Source organism: Cygnus olor, chromosome 9 (genome assembly GCF_009769625.2).
Source record: "Cygnus olor isolate bCygOlo1 chromosome 9, bCygOlo1.pri.v2, whole genome shotgun sequence".
NCBI lineage: Eukaryota > Metazoa > Chordata > Aves > Anseriformes > Anatidae > Cygnus > Cygnus olor.
In genome coordinates, this window is record NC_049177.1 from 7,418,800 (window position 1) to 7,429,495 (window position 10,696).

Genomic DNA, 10,696 nt, shown 5'->3' on the forward strand with positions numbered 1-10,696 from the left:
CTTATTTTACTTAGCCTTATTCAATACACAAACACGTGCTGAGTTGAATGTTGTACTCAAGTTTTATCTCAATATCCTGGCCTTTGCATTGTCAGAAAGGCTGCAGGAGGGCATATTCTTCTCATATTTGTATTGGTACAATTAAGTTGAAATCATTGAGAACTAAAGAGTGCAAACGAACCCCTAATATTATTTTAATGTAATTTTGTGCTTAATTTATTTAAATAATGCCAAGAAAATTAAAAATAATTTTGAGGTAATGGAGAAGATGTTGTTTTTCAGTTCTTGCTTGGAAGATCTCTGGAGTGAGAGCTATACCCTATAAGGGAATTGGGAAGTTATTTGGCGACTTGCCTAAAAGCCACTTCAGACCTGTTCATGAATTTGGATGGCAAGCCAACGTCCATTTTAATTCACAGAAGTGCTTAGAAAAACAAGAGAATTTATTAGGCTACATCCAAGAGAGGTTAAATTCACATTCATTCTGTACTGGAGTAGTAACAGCTGCTGTGAGGATTAGCCTTTTGGCTGGTGGGATGAAAGGAAATATTAACTAACAGTACTGTGGATAGAAGTATAGCAGGTTTATATAATTTCTCAAATAATATAAATTTATGTTGGATAGGTTGGTTATATTTTATTTATAGTTTATTGCTTTACTGAAAGAACAACTTTAAGTAGGATGTTTTATATTGGTATACTTAAAAATACAACACCAGATTGAAGAATAAGTGGTGTAAAAATTTATAATGAAATAAAGAATCTCTCTTAGCTGTAGTTACTATTTCGAATACATCCCAGGAAAGTTGCTGTCAGAAAATTACAACCATCTGATGACGGGTGGATGTCCCCTGTGAAACACATTGGTGGTCTGAGTCTGGATTCTATTGGAAAAGTGTCAATACAAAATCACCTCCACAGTTGGCATTAATTTCCTTTTTGTTGGTAGTTTCAGGAGAGCAAAAGGATCAGATGGCAAACGAGAGTGAACCAGTTTGGTTAAGATCTCAGGGAAAAAGAAGGCAATGGGGAGCCTAGGAGCTTGCATCGTTGCTTTGCCTATTTAATAAATAATATAAGGGACTGTTTGCCAGCTTTTCTGAATAGTAAACATGGCAAAATTGTGGTAGGACATTGATAGGAAGAAAGAATTTTCTTGGAAAAAATACAATGAAAAATACAAAAGGTAAGGTTTGGTAACTGTGCACCCAGTTGCTGTAAAAAGAGACATACTGAGCCCAGTCTGCCTGTCTGCAAGTCCACAGTTGATGACATGACCTTTCTAAATTAATGGTCAGCTCTCTGGTTCCTGATAAGAAAGAATCTGGCAATCCTGTAGAACATTTTTCCAAGTGACACAATGGACAGGGCTGGAAGCTGGTTTCACTAAATCTGTGTGGATTAAACTGAAGAGAAATTGTTTTTTTTGATAGAGGAAGCGGGGGGTGCTGAAGTAAGAGAAATGACACAAACCTTATTATACTGTTAGGTAAATCATTAAAGGAATAACATTACACATGGTTGGTTTCGGTTCTCTATCCCTAGGTGGAGTGGCTTTTTTTTTTTTTCTAAAATTATTGGGGTTATTGTTTGTAATATTTTAAAATGTTGTTTGCAATTGTCTATTTTCAGGCATACCACCTGTAAGCACCTTATTTGCCAGTGTCTTTTCTGTGAGGTACCAAGTATTATTTTCTCTGGAATTGTCTTTCAAGCTCTGTAGCCATGGATTTGCATTGCCATCCAGAGCCCTTGGTAGCTGTCCCCCTGCAACTTCCACCAGAATCCAATGCTATTATTTTGATGGTGACAACGAAGGTGATGATGCACGAGCCTTTGCTAATACACCAAAGCGGTCATTTTCCATCTTAATGACCATAGGGTCATACAGATATCTGAAGCTGTTTTATTTTCAAATTTCATTTTGATACTTGGCAGCAGGGACAGAAGATGGTGGCTGTAGAACTCAGTCCAGGGCCACAGAGCCAAACCTACCTCCAAGGACAGAGCTGTGGGTAGTTCTGCTGGGCAAAGCACAGCTTTACAAATAACAACTGAGATGCCCGCAGAAATTGGGCTCACCTGTAGCCATTATCATCCTACATGAACAGCTGATTTCTGCCTCCTATGTGAATATCCTTAGTGAGAGGCAGTGGGTGAAACTTTATGAATGCAAAAGTCTACCAAGATTTTTTCTTCAGTACTGTTAATTAAAAAAATTATAATAGTGTATATATGTGGAAGAGCAAGTTTCCTGTGCTTTATTTGTGCTTTGACTACTTGTCATTTATATTTTAAATTTGAAGTAAAAATTACAAAACTAAAAAGTAGTTTTGGTTATACATCTTATTTTTAATTTCCAGTTTAGTTTCAGGCAAATTTATACTACTCCTTATGCGCTATATTTTTCTGGGCCACAAGGGGGCACGATTGAGTTTTTAAACATCAAGAATGACAGTGCCCGAGTAATTATAGTGGTTAAAGTAAACGAACTGTTTTCAGTAATGACCCAGATTTGCCTGTCTCACATAAAGCTGCCATAATCTCACTTTAATAATGATAAATTAGATATATACAAATACTGCCTCCAGTAATTGAGATTACATACATTATTTATAGTAGGGATATAAATCCCACTTCAGTTTATATTGTTTTCTTTGCTACACTATAAGGGCTTGAGCCAAAGCCCATTAAAACCATTGGAAGTCCTTCCCTGACTTCAGTGAGCTCAGAATTAAGTCCATATTTTTCAATAAATCTTATTCTTCCTTTCTGCTCTTGTAATGCTTATCTTTAAAAATAAAAATTGTCAGGGGGAAAAATAGTAAATATTCAGTATTATTCAAAGTAAGAATTTGAGTAATTGTTGTTTTCTCCCCTTCTTAATCAATATTTAACCTCTTTCTCATTCCATTTCTATTTAAAGTTCTGTTCATTTGAATCCAAGCACTCACCAGGGCATCGTGAACTAAAGCTGGTGTCCAGCACGAATTGTTATGTATCCTCCTGGTTATAAGCTGTCCTAGTACCTCTTCAATGACAACTGCAATGTTTTTGTTTCTTCCATCCTTTTCTAGTAACAGCAAAGTTTATTAGCAGACACAACCACTTCATTCTTCAATTCTTTCAGAAGTAGGTGAATACCTTTTTCTGCCAATGATGTGTTATTGTTAAATAGGTTAATTTTTCCCAAGACTGACTTGTTCTCTGTCATAATTTTCTGCTTGCTCATTTTTTTTTCCAGTTAAAAGTACAGTTAGCTCACAACAGGCCTTCTTATTGCTTAGTAATGCCAAAAACCCACTCTTGACCCATGCCATTCCCTTTTTGTGTTCTTTTTGCCTCTGATACTCCATCTGTCTCTGGAGTTCTTTCACAAGTTGCCTTCTTCTGGTATATGCAATTATTTTTCTTTAAATCTCCTTATTGGTCTTTATATTGGCCCTAAATCTTCCTGTTTTCATCTTATATTGCTTTGAATTCATCTGGACTTCTTAGGATTTGTTTTGTCACCTTGTTTTCTCCTTCCTATTTCCCAAAATTAATCATTCACGGAAATGAGCTTCGGTACTTTGCTATTTATTAATATGCAACTTTCAATTTATTTTCTTCTTGTTTTTTTCAGGAGCAAAATATGCCTTTGGCTCACTATTATATGTTTAAATAGCCTCCATGATGGGACCAGCTTTTTTTAACCATGCCAGGTTAAAGGGCTATTACACTGTTTAAAGTAAAACACCCTGTCTTCTAAAGGTGTTGTTGGAGTGTTTTTTTTTTCTGTTGTTCTTTTTTTTTTTTTTCTCCTTTCCTTTGGATTCAGAATTTAATACAAATTAACTTTGCTTAGGCAAACCCACTGTGCAATCTGTGCAGTTAAGAAAGTCATTATAGAGACAGGATCCTGAGGGTCTGACAGAAAAGCTAAAACAGCTGTGCTCTCCAGTACAAACAACACATAAATCTACAGTATCTTCTCTTCATGGTCAAATAAATGAAAGAAAAGGCTCAGAAAGTAAATTATATTTTTATCTCAGATTAAAAAATAAAATAAAATAAATCTTCAGCAAATCTAAAAGAACCTAGCATCAGTTTAAATCTCAGCTATTTCTGCATTGGTCAGTTAAAATCTATCGTTTTCTCATATTTTTTTTAAGCAAAAGTATTTTGACTTGGCAGCCAAACAACTCCATCCACCTGATCGGTATGAAGGTTGTCTTTAGGCACAGGATTAAATGGTTATTTAGCTGCTTAGTGAAGAATATATCTCACAAGAACAGTTTCCAGTTGTGTTTATTCTTGTTACTTTCTTTCTAACCAAGCAAATAAATAAACTCCTAAAAAATAAAAATAGGCATAGAATTAATATAGTCCAATAGTTATTGGACTGTTTTCACCATTTATTTCCAAGTAAACCTCTTGACATTTATTAGCTTGCCCACTAACATTAAAGGGAAGACAACATCCATTTTTGGACAAACACTCAGAGTAGAGTACCAGATGTCACTAGCTGATTTCCAGAGCAGCATGGAGAAAATTCAGTGGGTGCTATACCTGCTAAATCTGGGGAAAAATACCTATGTTCTTTTCTTTACAGATTGTTTTAAAACTGTGTGGTGAATAAGTTACTTTACTTTTTTTTTTTTTTTTTTTTTGGGGGGGTGGGGGTCAGAGGGTATTTATGTGGGCAGAAACTTGTACACTTTTTTGGCTAATCTGTTCATTTACTGATCTGTTACTACGGCTCCTTCTCCCATGTATTCATAATCCTTGTATGCTTATCCATGCTGTTCTATGGTACATGATATGATCATTAACATATGTCAATGTTTGTACATTTGGACTGGAATAGATAGCTTAGATCTTCATGAAGGTGCATATTACATATCTAAATAATCTGGAGAGATCTGGTAGTGTCTTTATAAAATGTTTCAAGGAAGAAAAGAAAAACGGAAAACAAACAAACAAACAAACAAACAACAACAACAAAAAAAAAACAGCATGCTAGGAGAAATATTAGTGGCAGAAACCTATGAAACACCAACCTAACTGCCCCACGCACTGTGTGCAGCAAGCCCCTGTTTGTCAAAGGGATGAGTGTACAAAACACAAAGTCAAAGTATGGAATTCTTTTCTTCACTGGAGAAGGGGGTAAAGAACAACCTTAAAGCAAGCACATAGATCAAAAAATAAGAGTACTGAAAGTGCTCAAATATTTGTGTTTAATTAGGTTTGCGCTTTTTTTCCCCAGCAGCACAACAAAAGGGGAATGCCATGGGCTTCCCTTCCATTTATCCTATTCTGGGCTGCCTGATTCTGATTCTGTTCTTTGCACCCCCCCAGCACATATCATATCTTTTTCATAAACTCTTTTAGCTTATTATGCAAGTAGAAACAATGAATAATTTTCTTTCAGGTTATTGAGCTGAATGAAGTCACAGAGGGGTCTAATGAATGCCAGAGCCTCTGAGGAGAAAAGAATAGAAGCAGGATCTTCTCATTTCATTAGCAGCAAGCCTCCAGATTGTGTCACAGTGTTTCAGGTAACTATAGCCTCAAGATACAGTTTTACAACTGACAAAAACTGATCTAAGACCATTCTACACCTTCTGTTCAAGCCCTCACTTGGGTTCTTTTGCTTGCTGGAAACATTTTATTCTTCATGACAGCCACTAAAGCAGACTCAATGATTTTCTTCTGAATTTTGAATAAAAGTACAGTAGTTCGGACCACATACAAATTTAGGATCTGACTCTGAAAGGTAGCTTATATGCTGCATGATAAAGCAAACCAGAATCTGTTCCATTTGTGTCTCTGCAACAGTATGAAGCTTTCCTAAACCTTACAAGGTATTATTGAGATGCAGCCAGTCCACATGATATTTTATAACAGAATGCTGCAGCACTGAGATCACTTTGTTTTACTGTCTGTTCCAATGCAGCAGAATTACTTCCAACCCAAGTACCATTTCATTTGTAAGTAAGCAGTGGAATTCTTGATTGATACTTACAAATCAAGTAGGCTATTGCTTGGATGGTTTTGTTTAGATCCAGAACCGAAAAGGACAATCTGAGTGCTGAGGCTACAGAAAATGAGTTCCGATCTTGTGAGCAAGAGAGCAATATGGGATCAGTATAATATAGTTTTGGAAATTCTGTCCAAAATTAACTTTGCAGTTACTTTGCATTTTTGAATGCTAACGGTGGAATATTTGCCATTACAGTAAGGCATCTTTTTAATTAATTGTTCACTTCTCCCTCTCATCTCATGTCTCTTTTTATGATCTAATTTCTAAATGCTGGTACAATGTGTGGTTCTGTGCAATATGCTGTAAATATGAATATATCTCCCAATTATGACAGAAAAAATGATGCTTACTTTACAGTCAAACATTCTTTTGCTTTCTCCTAATAATTTCCTCACTGATACTCAAAAAAAAAAAAAAAGTCAGATTAGTATCTTCATTGTCAACTATTAGATGTGATTGTTTTATCATGTAGTACCTTATTTCTGAAAATCAGAACTAAACAGAGTTTTTTGTTGTGAAATAATTTGGAATATCCTGTCGAAGTTCTCAACATGCTATTCCCTGTGCGGCCACAGAACACTAGATGGCACTGTGCGGCTTTGCGTCAAACACAAGAATGACAGTAGCAAAAGTCTCAATGCATGAAAGAATCTCCATCTTTCAAAAATATTTGTAATATTTTGTCCTTTTATTATGAAAACAATTAAAAAGTGTAAATTCTCGATTTTTTCACTCTGAAACCATTGCGTGCCTTCTTTTTCCTGCACTATGATTACATGGGGAACATTTCTTAATGTTAGATTGGTGAGTACATTTGCTCATTTTTTCATCTACTGTAAAGTTCTCCAGTTGATTACTTAAATCAAAAGGGAGAATTATCAGTCCCTGATATCATCAGCAGGCTCCTTACTATAGAACAGGAAAGAAGGAAGGATAGTTAACATGCTGCCCTTCTCTATCTGCTCTAATAACCTTTAACTCCAGTCTCATGGCATTGATGAGATTGGACTTTTTTACTATTAAATAACAGCAGAAGGTGTTAGGTAGCAACAACAACCTTATATCTTTATTTTTAGCTGAAGAAACATCTTGTAGACAACCAGGGTAACAGTTGTTACTTTTTCAGTATTTAATTGGTTTTGGGTTACTCCAAAATAAACGGTTTTTAAAAAGCTTATCTTACAAAAGTAACATATTACTCAGAGCCCGATCCTGCTAGGGTCTGTAAGAAAAAATACTGAGTGTGTTGTGGCAATGTAGCTAAGTTGCCTGTGGTGTGTTATTTTCTGTGTCTTATCCTACCTCTCCCACTGCTTTGGGTCTCTCTCTTCCACAGTCTGCATGGGTCATTTCTTAACAAGATAAAAGCAATTCCTAGCTAGGAGCTGTGTTCTGTTAATAACTGCCGCAGACATTTTGGTGACTCTAAATCAGTCACTTTCCCATTTTGTGTTTCTTAATTCCCTTTGCTTTAAAATACAGATTGATTGGATGGATAGGAAAAAATAAGTATTATATTTACTCTTACTGTCATTTTCGTTAGGACTAACAAAATACATAAACATAAAAATTATTCAAGTGTTTCATGAGTTGCTGCCATGTTAGGCAGACTTTTGACAAAGCATTATTATAATTTCTAGCAGAATCTTGTATTAACCTCACAATGTCCTTTTAATTTTCTCCAAACAGCCCTGTTTTTTAAAATGCTTCCTCTTTATCTGGCATCATTCTGTCCTATACCTGTAAAATTAATTATCTCACCTTACAGAGATGGAGGCAGAAATAACCTTTAGATAAATGAGATGATGACAGAACTTTAATGTGCCTCTGTATGATTTTGGACACAGGTTATTATTGCTCTACATACAAGAGGGAGATTTTTAATGGTGAGGATTCTTCAATAGTATTATAGATAGAAATTATGCCTAAAACAGCAGAGAATGTTCAATTCCCTCTGTCCGCTGGTGTTTTCTTGGTAGGGCAGGAAGGCTGTGTATCTGCCTTGGCCCCTTGGGGTAGGGGAATTTAGAGCCTATTTCATATCCTGTTTCAGTGAAACTGATTGAAGAACTGTCTGTGGCTTGTAGCTTCTGTTGGATCATAGGACTCAGTAGAGTCAGATGAATGCATTGCTAATTCTTTCTCTTGCTATCGGCAATGCTGCTTTCCATACTGAAAAGGAGAGGCGTAACAAGACCAGGCTTCTTTTTTCCAGTTCCTACCTATTGCCTTTTCCATCCCCCTAGAGCATCCAATGCTGTCTTATGACAAACACCAACAGCCTTTCCATTTTGGAAACTTGTCTAACTGAGGAGGGAAGAGTAAGGTATTCTGCATGGGAAGAATAAGGTGTTTAAGGCCTATATTAATGACCCTTCTCCACTCTCAGTTTCTTTTTCACTATTCAGTTTTCCATGTTCCCCACTGGTGCTTTATTTTGACATTTTTGATTTTTCATGGGCATCCCTTTTTCCACCCAATGTCTCTTTCTCTCCCGTTTTTACTTTTTTTTCCTAGTAAAATGGCATACCCTTGTGGCATTTAGTTTTGTTCAGTTGGGTCAACGCCTGTCTCCATGGAGAATACTTTCTTTGAGTACTTTTAAGCACTGTGTGTAAGTGTGAACTGTTACCTCTGGAGGCCATAATCCTTTATTTCCAAATAAGGAATAAAAACAAGGAAAGCCTTTACTCAGTGGAAATGGGATATGGGACTTTTTACAGTTTGAAGGCTTATCAACTGTAAAATTTAAACTGAACATTTTGGAAAGCAGTGCTAAGTAAGACAAATATTACCAATCAATCATGAAAGAGGTTTGAACTCATTGTTTGCCTTTCAATAATTTAAAATAAAGTTAAAGTCCAATTGAGCCACAGAGCTGCCTCCATCCTCTTACAAAACAACCAATCTCTTTAAACAAGAAAATATAAATTATAAAATGATGCTAATCCCAAATGATGTCTCTATACTTTAGAAGCCAAGGACCCCTGTTTCTTCCCTCTGAGAGGGGAGAGCAGCATGCATACCCCTTGCTGAGTCAGAAGTTGATGAGGTCCACCTGCTCTGACCAACCAGGTCACTCAGAAGCACCACTGCTTTCTGCAGCTGGCTAGGCCAGGGGCAGAACTCCAGCCCATCCACTCTGCTGGAATGCCACTGACAGGAACCCCTAGAACCTGTCTAGGCAGCATTACGGTTTGGACTGAGGCAACCAGGGACTCAGATATTGCTTGGGAACAGCAGATGTATTTTGAGATTATGTCAATGACCAGAATGTATCCTTTCCTACAGAACTAATTGTTTCTCATTGACAGCAACAGGAAAGAGGATACGAAACTAAAAGTGCTGTGCCTGAGGAGGTGTCCATATCTCAGAAGTCTCAGCTGTTGGGGAAAAAACCTTCAAAACACCCTTTCCAAATCAGATTGTTTTGGAATAAGTACCAAGATTAAATGCTTTCCAGTCTTCTACCTATATTTTCAATGATAAAATGGCCAAGCAATATCCAAAGCCCCTCACAGAAACAGGACATCCTGAGCTGTGGCAGATGGACTTCCTTTACAAAATTTTAATGAAAGTTTTCAACAATAGCTCTATGTATAGGGGTTGAGCATGTGTGCTCATGCACACACATAATGTGAAATGCTACACAAACTTTTTAAAGTAACATATACTATGGGATGTGCATGTTTTGCTGGAAAAAAAAAAGTATTTTGTAAACTAAATAATAATAATAATGTTATTTGCTCTGTTATGGTGTAAGTTAGGATTAGATAGGAAGAAAATTTCAGGTTGTGGGTGGCCACAGTTGAAGGTCTTACAGTAAGTGTTTGGTAAAATATCCTTGGAGCATAACATTAAAATAAATGAAGAATTAACTTAACCAATGTATTAGTGAATGTAAACAAATCTTGACACTAAATAAGTATTCCGAGGAAGCCAAAAGGTAATAATTAGAAAGGAATACTTAAGCCTTCTCTCTTCCTAGAAGAAACAGATAAGATTTTTTTTATTTTTTATTTTTTAGTTTCATAATTACATAGCAAAAATAGCTAGTGTAAGATGCTAGTGAAAGAAGACAAATTTCTTTTGAAGTTTGTGATATACAGTAATTTAATGTGGCTGAAGGCCTGTTTCATGATAATAAATATAAAGAAGTTAAAAATATTTTAAAAGTTTTATCTACTTAAAATGTTCAGGAAATGTCATATTTAATAAAGCAAGACAGTGACTATACTGTAATTTAGACAGCAATAGTGGGAAAGCATATTATCCAAATATTGATCAAGTCAAATAAATTGCAATGGATTGTCTTTAGCTCACAACTTTTCACACAACAACAATGTGTTGTGAAATGCAAGGGGGAAAGACAACTCATTAATGCAGCTTTTCAACAGTTTTTATTTGCGTCTCATATCTGGGTTTCAGCTCAGGCATCATTTGCTGGCTGTGCCTGGCCCTCTTTGCCATAGAAGGTCAGAAAGCCCTGTGGCTGAGACAAGTGAGCTTTCCTGGGCCATTTAGTCAGCTTTTGTAGCAAAAGTAGGGCTGCTGAAACAACCAACACATCTGAGCATCTGGACTTGTGTCACTAGATAATCAAACTGGTGCTTAACCTACTTGTTATAATATATTCTAGTACCTTTCCTCAGCTCGCTCTCTCTCTTTTTT